The sequence below is a fragment of the Hyla sarda genome, unplaced genomic scaffold (assembly GCF_029499605.1).
Source record: "Hyla sarda isolate aHylSar1 unplaced genomic scaffold, aHylSar1.hap1 scaffold_2370, whole genome shotgun sequence".
Taxonomy (NCBI): domain Eukaryota; kingdom Metazoa; phylum Chordata; class Amphibia; order Anura; family Hylidae; genus Hyla; species Hyla sarda.
In genome coordinates this window covers 19080-42696 of record NW_026609055.1, presented here as the reverse complement: position 1 = coordinate 42696, position 23617 = coordinate 19080, and the positions used below count along the sequence as shown (strand labels likewise).

At 44.0% G+C, this 23617-nt stretch overlaps 6 non-coding genes and 2 pseudogenes across 6 annotated transcripts; all 8 read left to right on the top strand.

Annotated features, from left to right (window-relative positions):
* Positions 1–561: 561 nt before the first annotated feature.
* Positions 562–752, top strand: LOC130322647 (U2 spliceosomal RNA). The gene has a single exon (XR_008868109.1). It is a non-coding gene; the product is annotated as a U2 spliceosomal RNA (small nuclear RNA).
* Positions 753–6321: 5569 nt separating this feature from the next.
* On the top strand, positions 6322–6509 carry LOC130322649 (U2 spliceosomal RNA). The gene has a single exon (XR_008868111.1). It is a non-coding gene; the product is annotated as a U2 spliceosomal RNA (small nuclear RNA).
* A 2087-nt stretch (positions 6510–8596) lies between these two features.
* Positions 8597–8787, top strand: LOC130322646 (U2 spliceosomal RNA). The gene has a single exon (XR_008868108.1). It is a non-coding gene; the product is annotated as a U2 spliceosomal RNA (small nuclear RNA).
* A 2092-nt stretch (positions 8788–10879) lies between these two features.
* LOC130322645 (U2 spliceosomal RNA) lies at positions 10880–11070 on the top strand. Its single transcript, XR_008868107.1, has one exon. It is a non-coding gene; the product is annotated as a U2 spliceosomal RNA (small nuclear RNA).
* A 2085-nt stretch (positions 11071–13155) lies between these two features.
* LOC130322644 (U2 spliceosomal RNA) lies at positions 13156–13346 on the top strand. The gene has a single exon (XR_008868106.1). It is a non-coding gene; the product is annotated as a U2 spliceosomal RNA (small nuclear RNA).
* A 2087-nt stretch (positions 13347–15433) lies between these two features.
* On the top strand, positions 15434–15566 carry LOC130322652 (U2 spliceosomal RNA; annotated as a pseudogene).
* A 5026-nt stretch (positions 15567–20592) lies between these two features.
* Positions 20593–20797, top strand: LOC130322650 (U2 spliceosomal RNA; annotated as a pseudogene).
* A 2080-nt stretch (positions 20798–22877) lies between these two features.
* Positions 22878–23068, top strand: LOC130322642 (U2 spliceosomal RNA). The gene has a single exon (XR_008868105.1). It is a non-coding gene; the product is annotated as a U2 spliceosomal RNA (small nuclear RNA).
* Positions 23069–23617: the final 549 nt, after the last annotated feature.

The window sequence follows — 23617 nt, the reverse complement described above, 5'->3', positions numbered from 1 at the left end:
GTGTATGTAACCATAGGGATTTGTGATGTCACCTAGAACCTTCACAGCAGCGACAGCTTTATGAGGAGCATCAGCACTGCTCTGCCTGAGCAGAACCATCACCGCCATAGGTTGTCAAATAACCCGGATTTAACCCACACAGGTAAGTCCAATGGGGTGCAGGCATGTCCTCTATGCTTACAGCTTCCCGTGGGTGTTGGTTTGATACCGTTTGGGGACAGCCAAGGAGGCATCTGCAGGCAACAAAGGTAGGTGTGTGCTTGTGTGTGTGTTTCCTATGCAGATCCTAAGCCCAGTGTCACATGCAAGTAGGAGGAGTAAGAAGGGTTCCTGGCAAATCCGGGTTATGGATTGCATTTAAAAAGGCCCCGTGGGAGTGCAATGGGCCCCTGTCTTGCTGCTTAGCAATAATGGTATGGGTTTAGGTTCTGCTGTGTGTACTGGTGGTTGACTGCCCCCCAGCCCAGAGTGTGCATGGAAAATTGTCTGGCAGCCTCCCTGACAGCAAGCAGTGATAGTGCCCATGAAGGGGACCTTGTTGGGCCCGCCCCTTTCACGGTTATCGCTTCTCGGCCTTTTGGCTAAGATCAAGTGTAGTATCTGTTCTTATCAGTTTAATATCTGATACGTCCCCTATCTGGGGACCATATATTAAATGGATTTTTGAGAACGGGGGCCGATTTCGAAGCTTGCTTCCGTCGCCCTATGCATTGCCCCGATATGGCAGTATCTTCGGGTACAGTGCACCACCCCCTTACAGGGTTAAAAAGAAAGATTCCTACTTTCATTGCTACCTGCTTGCTGGCTAGCCAGCTAGCCAGCCCTGTGGGCCTTGCTGCTGCTGCAGCCAAAAAACAAAAGGTGGTGCTGCTGCTGCTTCTGCTGCTTCTGCTTGTGTCTGGCCCCTGTTGGAGCGTCCAGGCACAGGACTTCTGCTGCTGCTGACTAAATGGCCTCCTTAATTGGATCATTTGAGTAGCCAGCACACCTGTGCAGGTAGGGCATGACATGATAGGCAGCTGCCTTGATAGCGGGTGGGTGCTGAATGTTCCTAATTGACAAAATAAGATTAATGCTTATGAAGAAATATAAAATCTCATCCCTTCCCCAATATCGCGCCACACCCCTACCCCTTAATTCCCTGGTTGAACTTGATGGACATATGTCTTTTTTCGACCGTACTAACTATGTAACTATGTAACATAACATGGGGGGGGGGGTCTCCTGGCTGTTCACACAGGTGTGTCATTGCTGTACATTGACCATGCATTGCTTCTGTGGTATTGCAAAGGCAAAGACAAATGCTTCCAGCCATCCATTGCACTAATGGATTGGTCATCAGCTGGCTGTCTATGTCCCGCATCAATATAGACCAAAGTACAGAGGGTTAGGCTATGCTATTGTGCACCTACCTGATGCATCAGAAGGTGCGAGGCCCTTGCTAAATTCTGTGCACAGACTTTGAGATCTATGCTTTAGACTGTATCTAAACCTGCTCCAACATGGACTGACATTCTGGCCTACTTTCAGCCGATGCGACTTGTCTGTCGCTGAACAGTCGCTTTTTATGTATTCAGCACCTATGTATAATGTTGTAAAAATGCTCTAGAAGCTAAAGTCGCAGAAATGTCACACATATTTGGCCTGCAACTTTCTGTGCGACAAATTCAGACAGGAAAAATCAGTATAAATCCTTAGAAAATTATCCCCCAGTGTCTCCATCTGCTGGCGGTATTGAATAAGCATTGCTGCACTGATGGGGTATGCATTAGACGAAAAAAAAGAAGAAAAAGAAGAATAATATGCCCAGAAAAGAGGCGAAAAGGAGAAAAACGTAAAAAAACGTGAAAAAAAAGTAAGAGGAAGAGAAGGGAAAAAAAGGTGGAAATGGGTTTAAAAGTGATTTCGGCGGAGAAATATATATATATATATATATATATATATATATATATATATGCGCACACACACACATAGATATAAACGTATTCTCCGTTGAGATATTGCAGCCGCTGCTGTGTCCAGGCCCAGGAGCCTTAGCACTGTGCTGTGATGTCACTCAATACCACTGACATCACTAGGTGTAAACAACATCTCTCCTTTGCTGTGTATGTGACTATGGAGCTGTTTGGTGATGTCGTCTATTACGGCCTTCATAGAAGCAACAGGAGATTGTTGCATCCATCTTGAACCCTCAGAACTACAGTGCTATGATGTCACTCACTTCCACAGGCCTTGCAGAGTGTAAACAACAACAACCCAGCTTTGTTGTGTATGTAACCATAGGGATTTGTGATGTCACCTAGAACCTTCACAGCAGCGACAGCTTTATGAGGAGCATCAGCACTGCTCTGCCTGAGCAGAACCATCACCGCCATAGGTTGTCAAATAACCCGGATTTAACCCACACAGGTAAGTCCAATGGGGTGCAGGCATGTCCTCTATGCTTACAGCTTCCCGTGGGTGTTGAAGGTGGAGAGGTGAAGGTTAAAAGGCGGAGGGGCTCCAGAAGACTCTATTCGGAGGCGGTCCAGGGGGAGCCGATGGAAGTACCTGCGGATGCAGGGAACCCAAGTGACGTTCCTCCACAGGTCCCCATAGGGGATACCCCCCCTCCTCCCTGCCAGGAGGAGGTTTCAGGGGTGACCGTCTCTGAGGTACCAGAGACGGAACTAAGTGAACACCCGACCCCTATGGAGGGGCAAGAGGTGGAAGAACCCAATGAGTCTGGAGCCCTGATTGCCAGGATGCCCGAGAACAACTATGCCTCAATCATGATGGAGGAGGGGGGTCGGCTGAGTGATGGTGCCTCCTCTCCTGCTTCCTCTATGCGTACAGTTGAGTCAGATTTTGGGGGGTATGAGGCTTCGGAGGGGGAATCAGAGGTGTAAGACGTTTTCTTGTACATTCCCATGGCTGAGTTGTCCGGTCTGTCCTTGAATGTGAGAAGTGTGAGCGCCAGAGTAAGAAGGGTTGCCCTATTTAATTACTTGTCGGTTTTTGCTGCTTCCGTCCTTTTCCTGCAGGAATGTGGCATCCCGCACAGATTAAATTATAAAGAATATGAAGATGATTGGGTGCACGGTCCATCTGTCTGGTCTGGATCAAATGAGTCCAGATCAGCAGGGGTCGCCATACTTTTTAAAGGGAACGTTTTAATTGAGAGTTTTAACGAAATTTTACCAGGCAGAATTTTATTGGTCAGCGCTTTTATTCATGGTATTAAATGGCAGTTTTTAAATTTTTATGGTTCTCCTGATAAGAATGAAAGAATAAAAATGTTGGAGATTTTACCCCTTTTTATTAACAATTCTAGTCCTCTTGTTTTATCAGGTGATTTTAATTGTATTTTAAGGGGAGAACGCCGTTTTTCGAACGCAGTGAGTAGGAACTATGATAAGACGTCTTTTATGTTAAAAAACTTGATTTTAGATTTTAATCTCACTGATGTTTTTAAAAAATGTAATTTTAACGTACCAGAGGAAGACGGTGTTACCTGGAGCAATGCAAGCTGTAGCTCCAGGATAGATTTTATTTTTTGTTCTTATCAAGTACTGCCTTTTAACTGTGATCTTTTTACCAATGTTTTTTCTGACCATAAATTATTGTATTTTAAAGTTAAAAGTGATTTTAAAAGGAGAACTGGTAGGAATGCCTGGAAGTTAAACGTGTCCCTTTTAGAAGATCCGCAGGTTTTATCAGATTTTATCACCTTTTACAAGGAATGCAGACGAGTAAAAGACCCCAACACTCCCACCAGTATCTGGTGGGAAAAAATGAAACTAAAAATAAAAGAATTTTTTATCCGTGTTGGGGTTAGGAAAGCTAAAGAAAAACGTGAATTTTATAATATCCTAAATACTCGTCTGCAAACCCTGTACAAATTCAGAGCACATGGGATGGAGGTGGAGAAGGAGGTACATGATCTTAAAAAAGAAATAACTAAGTGCCTGGAGCAGAAAGGAAAAGAAATTATCTTTAGGTCTCGAATACAGCATCTTGAGGAAAACGAGACCTGCTCCAGGTATTTTTTTAAGAAAATACATGAAAATAGAAGGTTAATAGAAAACATTGAAGGAGTGAATGATGTACAGGGTATTTTAAAAAAGGTGCAAGAGTTTTATGCGGATCTTTTTAATGTAAAACACATTGATGAATGTTTTATGAATGACTCGTTAAAGGAGATCACCAATTTTTTAGATCCTGTCTCACAGTCTTTTTTATTGCAGAATATTTCAGAGCAGGAGATTTTAGAGACCGTCAAGAGTTTTAAAACAGGTAAAGTGCCTGGGCCGGATGGTATACCCATTGAATTTTATGTTACTTTTTATGGTATTTTAAAAGAAGATTTGTTCTCCCTTTTTACGGAAGTCTTTAAGTCTAAAATCCTCCCAGGCTCATGGAAGAAGGGTGATGTCTCCCTGCTATTCAAAAAGGGAGACCGGTCGGAACTCAAAAACTGGAGACCAATCACCCTTCTGAACTGCGACTATAAAATAATGGCGAAACTGTGTGCTAACCGCTTAAAGAACGTAATCCATAAAATAATTCATACAAACCAAGTCTGTGGGGTGCCTGGGAGGAGTTTATGGGAGAACCTAAACCTTTTAAAGGATGTAATTAGCGACACCAAATTAAGAAAAGGAAAGCTGGCGGTTTTATCCATAGATTTTGAAAAAGCTTTCGACAGGGTGTCACATTTTTATCTTTTTAAGGTTTTAGAGAAAATGGGTATACCTGATGGCTTTTTATTGTCTCTTAGAGCTTTTTATGATAACTGTACTAGTAAAATTTTAGTAAATGGTTTTAAGACACAGGGCGTGATTTTAAATTCCGGAGTGAAGCAGGGGTGTCCCTTGTCCCCACTACTCTTCATTTGCGCAATAGAGCCTCTTTTATGTACAATACGAAAGGATAAGCAGATCCATGGAGTCCCCCTGCCAGGAGGAGGGGGACTAGAGGCGAAGGTAGTGGGGTACATGGACGATGTTGCGGTGTTTTGCAGGGACACCCCATCGCTTCAGAAGACGCTAAAACAGATTCAATATTTTAATTGTGCCTCCGGTTTTAAAGTCAATTTTAACAAAAGTAACATTTTAAACATAGGCGGAATGCCTTTGTATGATGTGCCCGTCCCTGTGTCTGAGTCGGTGCAGATTTTAGGTGTCTCCTTTGACGAGTCTAATAATGGTTTTAATAGCTGGGACTTGGTGGCTCAAAAAATAAATAAGAAAATATGTATGTGGAACATGCGAGAACTTACAATGGAAGGGAAGGTTTTAATTACAAAAATGGTGCTTTTACCTATTTTATTGTATTTAAGTCTGGTTTTCCCACCCCCCGAAATGGTTCTAAAGAAAATAACAAAAGCTTGTTTTACTTTCTTTTGGAGTTCTAAGAGCGAAAAATTAAAGAGACAAATTGTGATAAAACCGAACTCCAGGGGCGGTAAGGATTTTCCAGATTTTAAAGCTTTCCTTTTAATAAAGTTTTTTAGCATGTGTTTTACTACTGTTTTTAAAGATAGCTACTGGTCTTATTTTGTTCGTTTTAATACTGGTTATTTTATGCGGAGGAACGGCTGGTTTTCTACAGTTTTAAGTTGCCCTTATTCTTTGAATTTACCCCCTCAATACATGATTTTAGGAAAAATTTTAAACTTATATAATTTTAAAGGTAAAAGTGTTCAGGATCTGTGCAATAGCAAAAAACTACTAAAGGAAATAAAAGAAACCAGTACCGTGACTCCCATCAAAAATTTTAACGAACAGAAGTGTATACAGATTTGGAAGATGTTGAGTATTAATTATCTTTTTAATTCACAGAAGGACCTGGCCTGGAGCTGCGCACACGAGTGTCTTCCATGCCGGGCATTCCAGCACCGAAGAGGATTATCCAACTCTGCAACCTGCCCGAGGGAGGGATGCCGACAAGAGGAGACCGTGCACCATCTAATATGGACTTGTTTTTACTCGCAGAAAATATGGACAAAGATACTCCCTCTGGTAAAAAGGATAACTGGACTAAAAGACTTAAATATTGCAGTGGTTTTTTATGGTTGCCTGGAATGCCCAACACGGACTCAAGAGACTATTGCATGGAAGATCATAAACTGTGTGAAGGCAGCTCTGTGGAAGGCCAGGAATATTTTATTGTTCAAGCATGAGGTTTTATCTGTGAAGGACATTTTATCTATCTGTTTTTATGAAATGTACCAGTACTATCTTTTAGACAAGAAGAGATTTCCGCTTTTATCTAGAAAATGGTTTTTAAAAGAATGGAATTCTATCTTGTAAAGCCACCAAGTGCCCATTTTATGTTTTAATATGTTGTAAATATGTTATTTATATTTAACTGTATCTGTTCTTATCAGTTTAATATCTGATACGTCCCCTATCTGGGGACCATATATTAAATGGATTTTTGAGAACGGGGGCCGATTTCGAAGCTTGCTTCCGTCGCCCTATGCATTGACCCGATATGGCAGTATCTTCGGGTACAGTGCACCACCCCCTTACAGGGTTAAAAAGAAAGATTCCTACTTTCATTGCTACCTGCTTGCTGGCTAGCCAGCTAGCCAGCCCTGTGGGCCTTGCTGCTGCTGCAGCCAAAAAACAAAAGGTGGTGCTGCTGCTGCTTCTGCTGCTTCTGCTTCTGCTTGTGTCTGGCCCCTGTTGGAGCGTCCAGGCACAGGACTTCTGCTGCTGCTGACTAAATGGCCTCCTTAATTGGATCATTTGAGTAGCCAGCACACCTGTGCAGGTAGGGCATGACATGATAGGCAGCTGCCTTGATAGCGGGTGGGTGCTGAATGTTCCTAATTGACAAAATAAGATTAATGCTTATGAAGAAATATAAAATCTCATCCCTTCCCCAATATCGCGCCACACCCCTACCCCTTAATTCCCTGGTTGAACTTGATGGACATATGTCTTTTTTCGACCGTACTAACTATGTAACTATGTAACATAACATGGGGGGGGGGGGTCTCCTGGCTGTTCACACAGGTGTGTCATTGCTGTACATTGACCATGCATTGCTTCTGTGGTATTGCAAAGGCAAAGACAAATGCTTCCAGCCATCCATTGCACTAATGGATTGGTCATCAGCTGGCTGTCTATGTCCCGCATCAATATAGACCAAAGTACAGAGGGTTAGGCTATGCTATTGTGCACCTACCTGATGCATCAGAAGGTGCGAGGCCCTTGCTAAATTCTGTGCACAGACTTTGAGATCTATGCTTTAGACTGTATCTAAACCTGCTCCAACATGGACTGACATTCTGGCCTACTTTCAGCCGATGCGACTTGTCTGTCGCTGAACAGTCGCTTTTTATGTATTCAGCACCTATGTATAATGTTGTACAAATGCTCTAGAAGCTAAAGTCGCAGAAATGTCACACATATTTGGCCTGCAACTTTCTGTGCGACAAATTCAGACAGGAAAAATCAGTATAAATCCTTAGAAAATTATCCCCCAGTGTCTCCATCTGCTGGCGGTATTGAATAAGCATTGCTGCACTGATGGGGTATGCATTAGACGAAAAAAAAGAAGAAAAAGAAGAATAATACGCCCAGAAAAGAGGCGAAAAGGAGAAAAACGTAAAAAAACGTGAAAAAAAAGTAAGAGGAAGAGAAGGGAAAAAAAGGTGGAAATGGGTTTAAAAGTGATTTCGGCGGAGAAATATATATATATATATATATATATATATATATATATATATATATGCGCACACACACACATAGATATAAACGTATTCTCCGTTGAGATATTGCAGCCGCTGCTGTGTCCAGGCCCAGGAGCCTTAGCACTGTGCTGTGATGTCACTCAATACCACTGACATCACTAGGTGTAAACAACATCTCTCCTTTGCTGTGTATGTGACTATGGAGCTGTTTGGTGATGTCGTCTATTACGGCCTTCATAGAAGCAACAGGAGATTGTTGCATCCATCTTGAACCCTCAGAACTACAGTGCTATGATGTCACTCACTTCCACAGGCCTTGCAGAGTGTAAACAACAACAACCCAGCTTTGTTGTGTATGTAACCATAGGGATTTGTGATGTCACCTAGAACCTTCACAGCAGCGACAGCTTTATGAGGAGCATCAGCACTGCTCTGCCTGAGCAGAACCATCACCGCCATAGGTTGTCAAATAACCCGGATTTAACCCACACAGGTAAGTCCAATGGGGTGCAGGCATGTCCTCTATGCTTACAGCTTCCCGTGGGTGTTGGTTTGATACCGTTTGGGGACAGCCAAGGAGGCATCTGCAGGCAACAAAGGTAGGTGTGTGCTTGTGTGTGTGTTTCCTATGCAGATCCTAAGCCCAGTGTCACATGCAAGTAGGAGGAGTAAGAAGGGTTCCTGGCAAATCCGGGTTATGGATTGCATTTAAAAAGGCCCCGTGGGAGTGCAATGGGCCCCTGTCTTGCTGCTTAGCAATAATGGTATGGGTTTAGGTTCTGCTGTGTGTACTGGTGGTTGACTGCCCCCCAGCCCAGAGTGTGCATGGAAAATTGTCTGGCAGCCTCCCTGACAGCAAGCAGTGATAGTGCCCATGAAGGGGACCTTGTTGGGCCCGCCCCTTTCACGGTTATCGCTTCTCGGCCTTTTGGCTAAGATCAAGTGTAGTATCTGTTCTTATCAGTTTAATATCTGATACGTCCCCTATCTGGGGACCATATATTAAATGGATTTTTGAGAACGGGGGCCGATTTCGAAGCTTGCTTCCGTCGCCCTATGCATTGACCCGATATGGCAGTATCTTCGGGTACAGTGCACCACCCCCTTACAGGGTTAAAAAGAAAGATTCCTACTTTCATTGCTACCTGCTTGCTGGCTAGCCAGCTAGCCAGCCCTGTGGGCCTTGCTGCTGCTGCAGCCAAAAAACAAAAGGTGGTGCTGCTGCTGCTTCTGCTGCTTCTGCTTCTGCTTGTGTCTGGCCCCTGTTGGAGCGTCCAGGCACAGGACTTCTGCTGCTGCTGACTAAATGGCCTCCTTAATTGGATCATTTGAGTAGCCAGCACACCTGTGCAGGTAGGGCATGACATGATAGGCAGCTGCCTTGATAGCGGGTGGGTGCTGAATGTTCCTAATTGACAAAATAAGATTAATGCTTATGAAGAAATATAAAATCTCATCCCTTCCCCAATATCGCGCCACACCCCTACCCCTTAATTCCCTGGTTGAACTTGATGGACATATGTCTTTTTTCGACCGTACTAACTATGTAACTATGTAACATAACATGGGGGGGGGGGTCTCCTGGCTGTTCACACAGGTGTGTCATTGCTGTACATTGACCATGCATTGCTTCTGTGGTATTGCAAAGGCAAAGACAAATGCTTCCAGCCATCCATTGCACTAATGGATTGGTCATCAGCTGGCTGTCTATGTCCCGCATCAATATAGACCAAAGTACAGAGGGTTAGGCTATGCTATTGTGCACCTACCTGATGCATCAGAAGGTGCGAGGCCCTTGCTAAATTCTGTGCACAGACTTTGAGATCTATGCTTTAGACTGTATCTAAACCTGCTCCAACATGGACTGACATTCTGGCCTACTTTCAGCCGATGCGACTTGTCTGTCGCTGAACAGTCGCTTTTTATGTATTCAGCACCTATGTATAATGTTGTAAAAATGCTCTAGAAGCTAAAGTCGCAGAAATGTCACACATATTTGGCCTGCAACTTTCTGTGCGACAAATTCAGACAGGAAAAATCAGTATAAATCCTTAGAAAATTATCCCCCAGTGTCTCCATCTGCTGGCGGTATTGAATAAGCATTGCTGCACTGATGGGGTATGCATTAGACGAAAAAAAAGAAGAAAAAGAAGAATAATACGCCCAGAAAAGAGGCGAAAAGGAGAAAAACGTAAAAAAACGTGAAAAAAAAGTAAGAGGAAGAGAAGGGAAAAAAAGGTGGAAATGGGTTTAAAAGTGATTTCGGCGGAGAAATATATATATATATATATATATATATATATATATATATATATATATATATGCGCACACACACACATAGATATAAACGTATTCTCCGTTGAGATATTGCAGCCGCTGCTGTGTCCAGGCCCAGGAGCCTTAGCACTGTGCTGTGATGTCACTCAATACCACTGACATCACTAGGTGTAAACAACATCTCTCCTTTGCTGTGTATGTGACTATGGAGCTGTTTGGTGATGTCGTCTATTACGGCCTTCATAGAAGCAACAGGAGATTGTTGCATCCATCTTGAACCCTCAGAACTACAGTGCTATGATGTCACTCACTTCCACAGGCCTTGCAGAGTGTAAACAACAACAACCCAGCTTTGTTGTGTATGTAACCATAGGGATTTGTGATGTCACCTAGAACCTTCACAGCAGCGACAGCTTTATGAGGAGCATCAGCACTGCTCTGCCTGAGCAGAACCATCACCGCCATAGGTTGTCAAATAACCCGGATTTAACCCACACAGGTAAGTCCAATGGGGTGCAGGCATGTCCTCTATGCTTACAGCTTCCCGTGGGTGTTGGTTTGATACCGTTTGGGGACAGCCAAGGAGGCATCTGCAGGCAACAAAGGTAGGTGTGTGCTTGTGTGTGTGTTTCCTATGCAGATCCTAAGCCCAGTGTCACATGCAAGAAGGAGGAGTAAGAAGGGTTCCTGGCAAATCCGGGTTATGGATTGCATTTAAAAAGGCCCCGTGGGAGTGCAATGGGCCCCTGTCTTGCTGCTTAGCAATAATGGTATGGGTTTAGGTTCTGCTGTGTGTACTGGTGGTTGACTGCCCCCCAGCCCAGAGTGTGCATGGAAAATTGTCTGGCAGCCTCCCTGACAGCAAGCAGTGATAGTGCCCATGAAGGGGACCTTGTTGGGCCCGCCCCTTTCACGGTTATCGCTTCTCGGCCTTTTGGCTAAGATCAAGTGTAGTATCTGTTCTTATCAGTTTAATATCTGATACGTCCCCTATCTGGGGACCATATATTAAATGGATTTTTGAGAACGGGGGCCGATTTCGAAGCTTGCTTCCGTCGCCCTATGCATTGACCCGATATGGCAGTATCTTCGGGTACAGTGCACCACCCCCTTACAGGGTTAAAAAGAAAGATTCCTACTTTCATTGCTACCTGCTTGCTGGCTAGCCAGCTAGCCAGCCCTGTGGGCCTTGCTGCTGCTGCAGCCAAAAAACAAAAGGTGGTGCTGCTGCTGCTTCTGCTGCTTCTGCTTCTGCTTGTGTCTGGCCCCTGTTGGAGCGTCCAGGCACAGGACTTCTGCTGCTGCTGACTAAATGGCCTCCTTAATTGGATCATTTGAGTAGCCAGCACACCTGTGCAGGTAGGGCATGACATGATAGGCAGCTGCCTTGATAGCGGGTGGGTGCTGAATGTTCCTAATTGACAAAATAAGATTAATGCTTATGAAGAAATATAAAATCTCATCCCTTCCCCAATATCGCGCCACACCCCTACCCCTTAATTCCCTGGTTGAACTTGATGGACATATGTCTTTTTTCGACCGTACTAACTATGTAACTATGTAACATAACATGGGGGGGGGGTCTCCTGGCTGTTCACACAGGTGTGTCATTGCTGTACATTGACCATGCATTGCTTCTGTGGTATTGCAAAGGCAAAGACAAATGCTTCCAGCCATCCATTGCACTAATGGATTGGTCATCAGCTGGCTGTCTATGTCCCGCATCAATATAGACCAAAGTACAGAGGGTTAGGCTATGCTATTGTGCACCTACCTGATGCATCAGAAGGTGCGAGGCCCTTGCTAAATTCTGTGCACAGACTTTGAGATCTATGCTTTAGACTGTATCTAAACCTGCTCCAACATGGACTGACATTCTGGCCTACTTTCAGCCGATGCGACTTGTCTGTCGCTGAACAGTCGCTTTTTATGTATTCAGCACCTATGTATAATGTTGTAAAAATGCTCTAGAAGCTAAAGTCGCAGAAATGTCACACATATTTGGCCTGCAACTTTCTGTGCGACAAATTCAGACAGGAAAAATCAGTATAAATCCTTAGAAAATTATCCCCCAGTGTCTCCATCTGCTGGCGGTATTGAATAAGCATTGCTGCACTGATGGGGTATGCATTAGACGAAAAAAAAGAAGAAAAAGAAGAATAATACGCCCAGAAAAGAGGCGAAAAGGAGAAAAACGTAAAAAAACGTGAAAAAAAAGTAAGAGGAAGAGAAGGGAAAAAAAGGTGGAAATGGGTTTAAAAGTGATTTCGGCGGAGAAATATATATATATATATATATATATATATATATATATATATATATGCGCACACACACACATAGATATAAACGTATTCTCCGTTGAGATATTGCAGCCGCTGCTGTGTCCAGGCCCAGGAGCCTTAGCACTGTGCTGTGATGTCACTCAATACCACTGACATCACTAGGTGTAAACAACATCTCTCCTTTGCTGTGTATGTGACTATGGAGCTGTTTGGTGATGTCGTCTATTACGGCCTTCATAGAAGCAACAGGAGATTGTTGCATCCATCTTGAACCCTCAGAACTACAGTGCTATGATGTCACTCACTTCCACAGGCCTTGCAGAGTGTAAACAACAACAACCCAGCTTTGTTGTGTATGTAACCATAGGGATTTGTGATGTCACCTAGAACCTTCACAGCAGCGACAGCTTTATGAGGAGCATCAGCACTGCTCTGCCTGAGCAGAACCATCACCGCCATAGGTTGTCAAATAACCCGGATTTAACCCACACAGGTAAGTCCAATGGGGTGCAGGCATGTCCTCTATGCTTACAGCTTCCCGTGGGTGTTGGTTTGATACCGTTTGGGGACAGCCAAGGAGGCATCTGCAGGCAACAAAGGTAGGTGTGTGCTTGTGTGTGTGTTTCCTATGCAGATCCTAAGCCCAGTGTCACATGCAAGAAGGAGGAGTAAGAAGGGTTCCTGGCAAATCCGGGTTATGGATTGCATTTAAAAAGGCCCCGTGGGAGTGCAATGGGCCCCTGTCTTGCTGCTTAGCAATAATGGTATGGGTTTAGGTTCTGCTGTGTGTACTGGTGGTTGACTGCCCCCCAGCCCAGAGTGTGCATGGAAAATTGTCTGGCAGCCTCCCTGACAGCAAGCAGTGATAGTGCCCATGAAGGGGACCTTGTTGGGCCCGCCCCTTTCACGGTTATCGCTTCTCGGCCTTTTGGCTAAGATCAAGTGTAGTATCTGTTCTTATCAGTTTAATATCTGATACGTCCCCTATCTGGGGACCATATATTAAATGGATTTTTGAGAACGGGGGCCGATTTCGAAGCTTGCTTCCGTCGCCCTATGCATTGACCCGATATGGCAGTATCTTCGGGTACAGTGCACCACCCCCTTACAGGGTTAAAAAGAAAGATTCCTACTTTCATTGCTACCTGCTTGCTGGCTAGCCAGCTAGCCAGCCCTGTGGGCCTTGCTGCTGCTGCAGCCAAAAAACAAAAGGTGGTGCTGCTGCTGCTTCTGCTGCTTCTGCTTCTGCTTGTGTCTGGCCCCTGTTGGAGCGTCCAGGCACAGGACTTCTGCTGCTGCTGACTAAATGGCCTCCTTAATTGGATCATTTGAGTAGCCAGCACACCTGTGCAGGTAGGGCATGACATGATAGGCAGCTGCCTTGATAGCGGGTGGGTGCTGAATGTTCCTAATTGACAAAATAAGATTAATGCTTATGAAGAAATATAAAATCTCATCCCTTCCCCAATATCGCGCCACACCCCTACCCCTTAATTCCCTGGTTGAACTTGATGGACATATGTCTTTTTTCGACCGTACTAACTATGTAACTATGTAACATAACATGGGGGGGGGGTCTCCTGGCTGTTCACACAGGTGTGTCATTGCTGTACATTGACCATGCATTGCTTCTGTGGTATTGCAAAGGCAAAGACAAATGCTTCCAGCCATCCATTGCACTAATGGATTGGTCATCAGCTGGCTGTCTATGTCCCGCATCAATATAGACCAAAGTACAGAGGGTTAGGCTATGCTATTGTGCACCTACCTGATGCATCAGAAGGTGCGAGGCCCTTGCTAAATTCTGTGCACAGACTTTGAGATCTATGCTTTAGACTGTATCTAAACCTGCTCCAACATGGACTGACATTCTGGCCTACTTTCAGCCGATGCGACTTGTCTGTCGCTGAACAGTCGCTTTTTATGTATTCAGCACCTATGTATAATGTTGTAAAAATGCTCTAGAAGCTAAAGTCGCAGAAATGTCACACATATTTGGCCTGCAACTTTCTGTGCGACAAATTCAGACAGGAAAAATCAGTATAAATCCTTAGAAAATTATCCCCCAGTGTCTCCATCTGCTGGCGGTATTGAATAAGCATTGCTGCACTGATGGGGTATGCATTAGACGAAAAAAAAGAAGAAAAAGAAGAATAATACGCCCAGAAAAGAGGCGAAAAGGAGAAAAACGTAAAAAAACGTGAAAAAAAAGTAAGAGGAAGAGAAGGGAAAAAAAGGTGGAAATGGGTTTAAAAGTGATTTCGGCGGAGAAATATATATATATATATATATATATATATATATATATATATATATATATGCGCACACACACATAGATATAAACGTATTCTCCGTTGAGATATTGCAGCCGCTGCTGTGTCCAGGCCCAGGAGCCTTAGCACTGTGCTGTGATGTCACTCAATACCACTGACATCACTAGGTGTAAACAACATCTCTCCTTTGCTGTGTATGTGACTATGGAGCTGTTTGGTGATGTCGTCTATTACGGCCTTCATAGAAGCAACAGGAGATTGTTGCATCCATCTTGAACCCTCAGAACTACAGTGCTATGATGTCACTCACTTCCACAGGCCTTGCAGAGTGTAAACAACAACAACCCAGCTTTGTTGTGTATGTAACCATAGGGATTTGTGATGTCACCTAGAACCTTCACAGCAGCGACAGCTTTATGAGGAGCATCAGCACTGCTCTGCCTGAGCAGAACCATCACCGCCATAGGTTGTCAAATAACCCGGATTTAACCCACACAGGTAAGTCCAATGGGGTGCAGGCATGTCCTCTATGCTTACAGCTTCCCGTGGGTGTTGGTTTGATACCGTTTGGGGACAGCCAAGGAGGCATCTGCAGGCAACAAAGGTAGGTGTGTGCTTGTGTGTGTGTTTCCTATGCAGATCCTAAGCCCAGTGTCACATGCAAGTAGGAGGAGTAAGAAGGGTTCCTGGCAAATCCGGGTTATGGATTGCATTTAAAAAGGCCCCGTGGGAGTGCAATGGGCCCCTGTCTTGCTGCTTAGCAATAATGGTATGGGTTTAGGTTCTGCTGTGTGTACTGGTGGTTGACTGCCCCCCAGCCCAGAGTGTGCATGGAAAATTGTCTGGCAGCCTCCCTGACAGCAAGCAGTGATAGTGCCCATGAAGGGGACCTTGTTGGGCCCGCCCCTTTCACGGTTATCGCTTCTCGGCCTTTTGGCTAAGATCAAGTGTAGTAATACAGGAGATCTGGTCAGAAGGTACTCGGGTACCCCTCTCCTCGGCCTTGTGGGATCGCCCAGGTTTATTGCCTGGGCTTCACCCACTTGTTGCTATTGGGGAGAGGGCCTAGTCCCAGGGTAACGAGTAGCGATCGCCTCTCAAGACCTTCGGGTGGAGAGAGGTTAGAACCATGGATGATGATCCGGATCCAGGTTCTGTGCCGGCATACGCAAGGATCAAAAACACCGTGAGAGTCATTCTCACGGATGATACCAAAAGGGCGGACGATTTGAAATTCGTAGTAGAGGACGTGCTCGGAGGAGTTTTCGGAATACAGAAGGGCGAGATATTGGCAATCCAGGACTACCCGAAGCGTAAAATTTTTGATGTGACGTTCACACAAAATGGCATCCACAGAGATTTTGTTACCAGAGCTGCTGCGAGTAAAGACAAAAAGCTTCAGGGTGTCCGGATTATTGAGCACGTTCTAGACGATATTAAGCTGGTGGTAGTAAAGATGTATTCCCCTTTCGCCAACCTACACGATGTTGAGTTGTTTTTACAATTCTATTTTAGTAAGGTTGAGTGCAGAGGAAAAATCATGAACAGCTGTGGCATCTGGACATCTAAGTGGAGATTTCAGGTTACATGCAAAAAAGATGACAGATTGCCAGGGGGAATACAACTACCACCAGCTCGTTTTAAAATAAATAATATGTGTGGCGACCTCTTTTATGCGGGGATGCCAAGCTACTGCAGGAAGTGTCACAGATATGGACACACAAAAGAAAACTGTGAAAGTACATGCAAAAAATGTGGTAGCACACAGCACGAGACAGAGAAATGCACAAGAGGAGGGAGGTGCAATTTCTGTCAACAATTCGGTCACCTTTTCTCCTCTTGTCCCCACAGACATAGGACGGAGCAGCAGTGGCAACCCTGGAGGCAGCAAGGACAGCAACCGGGACACCAGCCGAGGCAAGCAGAGCCAGTGATTACCCCCCCACAAGAGGTAAGCGGTGAGATGGAGAAGGAGAAAGACCCCCCTCAGGCAAAAGGAGGGGACCCTAAAGAGCAGAGGATGGCCAAAAAACGTGCAAGTGGTGGAAAAACTGGCCCCCAGGAGCATGCTGGGTTAAGAGAGGAGCGGACGGCGGCCGAATCCGCTCCTCAGCAACCTCTGGCTCAGGGTCCCCCTGAGAGCGATGATCCGGGTGGAGAGGTGAAGGTTAAAAGGCGGAGGGGCTCCAGAAGACTCTATTCGGAGGCGGTCCAGGGGGAGCCGATGGAAGTACCTGCGGATGCAGGGAACCCAAGTGACGTTCCTCCACAGGTCCCCATAGGGGATACCCCCCCTCCTCCCTGCCAGGAGGAGGTTTCAGGGGTGACCGTCTCTGAGGTACCAGAGACGGAACTAAGTGAACACCCGACCCCTATGGAGGGGCAAGAGGTGGAAGAACCCAATGAGTCTGGAGCCCTGATTGCCAGGATGCCCGAGAACAACTATGCCTCAATCATGATGGAGGAGGGGGGTCGGCTGAGTGATGGTGCCTCCTCTCCTGCTTCCTCTATGCGTACAGTTGAGTCAGATTTTGGGGGGTATGAGGCTTCGGAGGGGGAATCAGAGGTGTAAGACGTTTTCTTGTACATTCCCATGGCTGAGTTGTCCGGTCTGTCCTTGAACGTGAGAAGTGTGAGCGCCAGAGTAAGAAGGGTTGCCCTATTTAATTACTTGTCGGTTTTTGCTGCTTCCGTCCTTTTCCTGCAGGAATGTGGCATCCCGCACAGATTAAATTATAAAGAATATGAAGATGATTGGGTGCACGGTCCATCAGTCTGGTCTGGATCAAATGAGTCCAGATCAGCAGGGGTCGCCATACTTTTTAAAGGGAACGTTTTAATTGAGAGTTTTAACGAAATTTTACCAGGCAGAATTTTATTGGTCAACGCTTTTATTAATGGTATTAAATGGCAGTTTTTAAATTTTTATGGTTCTCCTGATAAGAATGAAAGAATAAAAATGTTGGAGATTTTACCCCTTTTTATTAACAATTCTAGTCCTCTTGTTTTATCAGGTGATTTTAATTGTATTTTAAGGGGAGAACGCCGTTTTTCGAACGCAGTGAGTAGGAACTATGACAAGACGTCTTTTATGTTAAAAAACTTGATTTTAGATTTTAATCTCACTGATGTTTTTAAAAAATGTAATTTTAACGTACCAGAGGAAGACGGTGTTACCTGGAGCAATGCAAGCTGTAGCTCCAGGATAGATTTTATTTTTTGTTCTTATCAAGTACTGCCTTTTAACTGTGATCTTTTTACCAATGTTTTTTCTGACCATAAATTATTGTATTTTAAAGTTAAAAGTGATTTTAAAAGGAGAACTGGTAGGAATGCCTGGAAGTTAAACGTGTCCCTTTTAGAAGATCCGCAAGTTTTATCAGATTTTATCACCTTTTACAAGGAATGCAGACGAGTAAAAGACCCCAACACTCCCACCAGTATCTGGTGGGAAAAAATGAAACTAAAAATAAAAGAATTTTTTATCCGTGTTGGGGTTAGGAAAGCTAAAGAAAAACGTGAATTTTATAATATCCTAAATACTCGTCTGCAAACCCTGTACAAATTCAGAGCACATGGGATGGAGGTGGAGAAGGAGGTACATGATCTTAAAAAAGAAATAACTAAGTGCCTGGAGCAGAAAGGAAAAGAAATTATCTTTAGGTCTCGAATACAGCATCTTGAGGAAAACGAGACCTGCTCCAGGTATTTTTTTAAGAAAATACATGAAAATAGAAGGTTAATAGAAAACATTGAAGGAGTGAATGATGTACAGGGTATTTTAAAAAAGGTGCAAGAGTTTTATGCGGATCTTTTTAATGTAAAACACATTGATGAATGTTTTATGAATGACTCGTTAAAGGAGATCACCAATTTTTTAGATCCTGTCTCACAGTCTTTTTTATTGCAGAATATTTCAGAGCAGGAGATTTTAGAGACCGTCAAGAGTTTTAAAACAGGTAAAGTGCCTGGGCCGGATGGTATACCCATTGAATTTTATGTTACTTTTTATGGTATTTTAAAAGAAGATTTGTTCTCCCTTTTTACGGAAGTCTTTAAGTCTAAAATCCTCCCAGGCTCATGGAAGAAGGGTGATGTCTCCCTGCTATTCAAAAAGGGAGACCGGTCGGAACTCAAAAACTGGAGACCAATCACCCTTCTGAACTGCGACTATAAAATAATGGCGAAACTGTGTGCTAACCGCTTAAAGAACGTAATCCATAAAATAATTCATACAAACCAAGTCTGTGGGGTGCCTGGGAGGAGTTTATGGGAGAACCTAAACCTTTTAAAGGATGTAATTAGCGACACCAAATTAAGAAAAGGAAAGCTGGCGGTTTTATCCATAGATTTTGAAAAAGCTTTCGACAGGGTGTCACATTTTTATCTTTTTAAGGTTTTAGAGAAAATGGGTATACCTGATGGCTTTTTATTGTCTCTTAGAGCTTTTTATGATAACTGTACTAGTAAAATTTTAATAAATGGTTTTAAGACACAGGGCGTGATTTTAAATTCCGGAGTGAAGCAGGGGTGTCCCTTGTCCCCACTACTCTTCATTTGCGCAATAGAGCCTCTTTTATGTACAATACGAAAGGATAAGCAGATCCATGGAGTCCCCCTGCCAGGAGGAGGGGGACTAGAGGCGAAGGTAGTGGGGTACATGGACGATGTTGCGGTGTTTTGCAGGGACACCCCATCGCTTCAGAAGACGCTAAAACAGATTCAATATTTTAATTGTGCCTCCGGTTTTAAAGTCAATTTTAACAAAAGTAACATTTTAAACATAGGCGGAATGCCTTTGTATGATGTGCCCGTTCCTGTGTCTGAGTCGGTGCAGATTTTAGGTGTCTCCTTTGACGAGTCTAATAATGGTTTTAATAGCTGGGACTTGGTGGCTCAAAAAATAAATAAGAAAATATGTATGTGGAACATGCGAGAACTTACAATGGAAGGGAAGGTTTTAATTACAAAAATGGTGCTTTTACCTATTTTATTGTATTTAAGTCTGGTTTTCCCACCCCCCGAAATGGTTCTAAAGAAAATAACAAAAGCTTGTTTTACTTTCTTTTGGAGTTCTAAGAGCGAAAAATTAAAGAGACAAATTGTGATAAAACCGAACTCCAGGGGCGGTAAGGATTTTCCAGATTTTAAAGCTTTCCTTTTAATAAAGTTTTTTAGCATGTGTTTTACTACTGTTTTTAAAGATAGCTACTGGTCTTATTTTGTTCGTTTTAATACTGGTTATTTTATGCGGAGGAACGGCTGGTTTTCTACAGTTTTAAGTTGCCCTTATTCTTTGAATTTGCCCCCTCAATACATGATTTTAGGAAAAATTTTAAACTTATATAATTTTAAAGGTAAAAGTGTTCAGGATCTGTGCAATAGCAAAAAACTACTAAAGGAAATAAAAGAAACCAGTACCGTGACTCCCATCAAAAATTTTAACGAACAGAAGTGTATACAGATTTGGAAGATGTTGAGTATTAATTATCTTTTTAATTCACAGAAGGACCTGGCCTGGAGCTGCGCACACGAGTGTCTTCCATGCCGGGCATTCCAGCACCGAAGAGGATTATCCAACTCTGCAACCTGCCCGAGGGAGGGATGCCGACAAGAGGAGACCGTGCACCATCTAATATGGACTTGTTTTTACTCGCAGAAAATATGGACAAAGATACTCCCTCTGGTAAAAAGGATAACTGGACTAAAAGACTTAAATATTGCAGTGGTTTTTTATGGTTGCCTGGAATGCCCAACACGGACTCAAGAGACTATTGCATGGAAGATCATAAACTGTGTGAAGGCAGCTCTGTGGAAGGCCAGGAATATTTTATTGTTCAAGCATGAGGTTTTATCTGTGAAGGACATTTTATCTATCTGTTTTTATGAAATGTACCAGTACTATCTTTTAGACAAGAAGAGATTTCCGCTTTTATCTAGAAAATGGTTTTTAAAAGAATGGAATTCTATCTTGTAAAGCCACCAAGTGCCCATTTTATGTTATAATATGTTGCAAATATGTTATTTATATGTAACTGTATTTATTGACATATTTGCACAATTTTGTTAACATTATTTAATTTTTAATAAAGTTGCCCCCGTAAGGGTAGTCAAGTTAAAAAAAAAAATCTGTTCTTATCAGTTTAATATCTGATACGTCCCCTATCTGGGGACCATATATTAAATGGATTTTTGAGAACGGGGGCCGATTTCGAAGCTTGCTTCCGTCGCCCTATGCATTGACCCGATATGGCAGTATCTTCGGGTACAGTGCACCACCCCCTTACAGGGTTAAAAAGAAAGATTCCTACTTTCATTGCTACCTGCTTGCTGGCTAGCCAGCTAGCCAGCCCTGTGGGCCTTGCTGCTGCTGCAGCCAAAAAACAAAAGGTGGTGCTGCTGCTGCTTCTGCTGCTTCTGCTTCTGCTTGTGTCTGGCCCCTGTTGGAGCGTCCAGGCACAGGACTTCTGCTGCTGCTGACTAAATGGCCTCCTTAATTGGATCATTTGAGTAGCCAGCACACCTGTGCAGGTAGGGCATGACATGATAGGCAGCTGCCTTGATAGCGGGTGGGTGCTGAATGTTCCTAATTGACAAAATAAGATTAATGCTTATGAAGAAATATAAAATCTCATCCCTTCCCCAATATCGCGCCACACCCCTACCCCTTAATTCCCTGGTTGAACTTGATGGACATATGTCTTTTTTCGACTGTACTAACTATGTAACTATGTAACATAACATGGGGGGGGGGGTCTCCTGGCTGTTCACACAGGTGTGTCATTGCTGTACATTGACCATGCATTGCTTCTGTGGTATTGCAAAGGCAAAGACAAATGCTTCCAGCCATCCATTGCACTAATGGATTGGTCATCAGCTGGCTGTCTATGTCCCGCATCAATATAGACCAAAGTACAGAGGGTTAGGCTATGCTATTGTGCACCTACCTGATGCATCAGAAGGTGCGAGGCCCTTGCTAAATTCTGTGCACAGACTTTGAGATCTATGCTTTAGACTGTATCTAAACCTGCTCCAACATGGACTGACATTCTGGCCTACTTTCAGCCGATGCGACTTGTCTGTCGCTGAACAGTCGCTTTTTATGTATTCAGCACCTATGTATAATGTTGTAAAAATGCTCTAGAAGCTAAAGTCGCAGAAATGTCACACATATTTGGCCTGCAACTTTCTGTGCGACAAATTCAGACAGGAAAAATCAGTATAAATCCTTAGAAAATTATCCCCCAGTGTCTCCATCTGCTGGCGGTATTGAATAAGCATTGCTGCACTGATGGGGTATGCATTAGACGAAAAAAAAGAAGAAAAAGAAGAATAATACGCCCAGAAAAGAGGCGAAAAGGAGAAAAACGTAAAAAAACGTGAAAAAAAAGTAAGAGGAAGAGAAGGGAAAAAAAGGTGGAAATGGGTTTAAAAGTGATTTCGGCGGAGAAATATATATATATATATATATATATATATATATATATATGCGCACACACACACATAGATATAAACGTATTCTCCGTTGAGATATTGCAGCCGCTGCTGTGTCCAGGCCCAGGAGCCTTAGCACTGTGCTGTGATGTCACTCAATACCACTGACATCACTAGGTGTAAACAACATCTCTCCTTTGCTGTGTATGTGACTATGGAGCTGTTTGGTGATGTCGTCTATTACGGCCTTCATAGAAGCAACAGGAGATTGTTGCATCCATCTTGAACCCTCAGAACTACAGTGCTATGATGTCACTCACTTCCACAGGCCTTGCAGAGTGTAAACAACAACAACCCAGCTTTGTTGTGTATGTAACCATAGGGATTTGTGATGTCACCTAGAACCTTCACAGCAGCGACAGCTTTATGAGGAGCATCAGCACTGCTCTGCCTGAGCAGAACCATCACCGCCATAGGTTGTCAAATAACCCGGATTTAACCCACACAGGTAAGTCCAATGGGGTGCAGGCATGTCCTCTATGCTTACAGCTTCCCGTGGGTGTTGGTTTGATACCGTTTGGGGACAGCCAAGGAGGCATCTGCAGGCAACAAAGGTAGGTGTGTGCTTGTGTGTGTGTTTCCTATGCAGATCCTAAGCCCAGTGTCACATGCAAGTAGGAGGAGTAAGAAGGGTTCCTGGCAAATCCGGGTTATGGATTGCATTTAAAAAGGCCCCGTGGGAGTGCAATGGGCCCCTGTCTTGCTGCTTAGCAATAATGGTATGGGTTTAGGTTCTGCTGTGTGTACTGGTGGTTGACTGCCCCCCAGCCCAGAGTGTGCATGGAAAATTGTCTGGCAGCCTCCCTGACAGCAAGCAGTGATAGTGCCCATGAAGGGGACCTTGTTGGGCCCGCCCCTTTCACGGTTATCGCTTCTCGGCCTTTTGGCTAAGATCAAGTGTAGTATCTGTTCTTATCAGTTTAATATCTGATACGTCCCCTATCTGGGGACCATATATTAAATGGATTTTTGAGAACGGGGGCCGATTTCGAAGCTTGCTTCCGTCGCCCTATGCATTGACCCGATATGGCAGTATCTTCGGGTACAGTGCACCACCCCCTTACAGGGTTAAAAAGAAAGATTCCTACTTTCATTGCTACCTGCTTGCTGGCTAGCCAGCTAGCCAGCCCTGTGGGCCTTGCTGCTGCTGCAGCCAAAAAACAAAAGGTGGTGCTGCTGCTGCTTCTGCTGCTTCTGCTTCTGCTTGTGTCTGGCCCCTGTTGGAGCGTCCAGGCACAGGACTTCTGCTGCTGCTGACTAAATGGCCTCCTTAATTGGATCATTTGAGTAGCCAGCACACCTGTGCAGGTAGGGCATGACATGATAGGCAGCTGCCTTGATAGCGGGTGGGTGCTGAATGTTCCTAATTGACAAAATAAGATTAATGCTTATGAAGAAATATAAAATCTCATCCCTTCCCCAATATCGCGCCACACCCCTACCCCTTAATTCCCTGGTTGAACTTGATGGACATATGTCTTTTTTCGACCGTACTAACTATGTAACTATGTAACATAACATGGGGGGGGGGGGTCTCCTGGCTGTTCACACAGGTGTGTCATTGCTGTACATTGACCATGCATTGCTTCTGTGGTATTGCAAAGGCA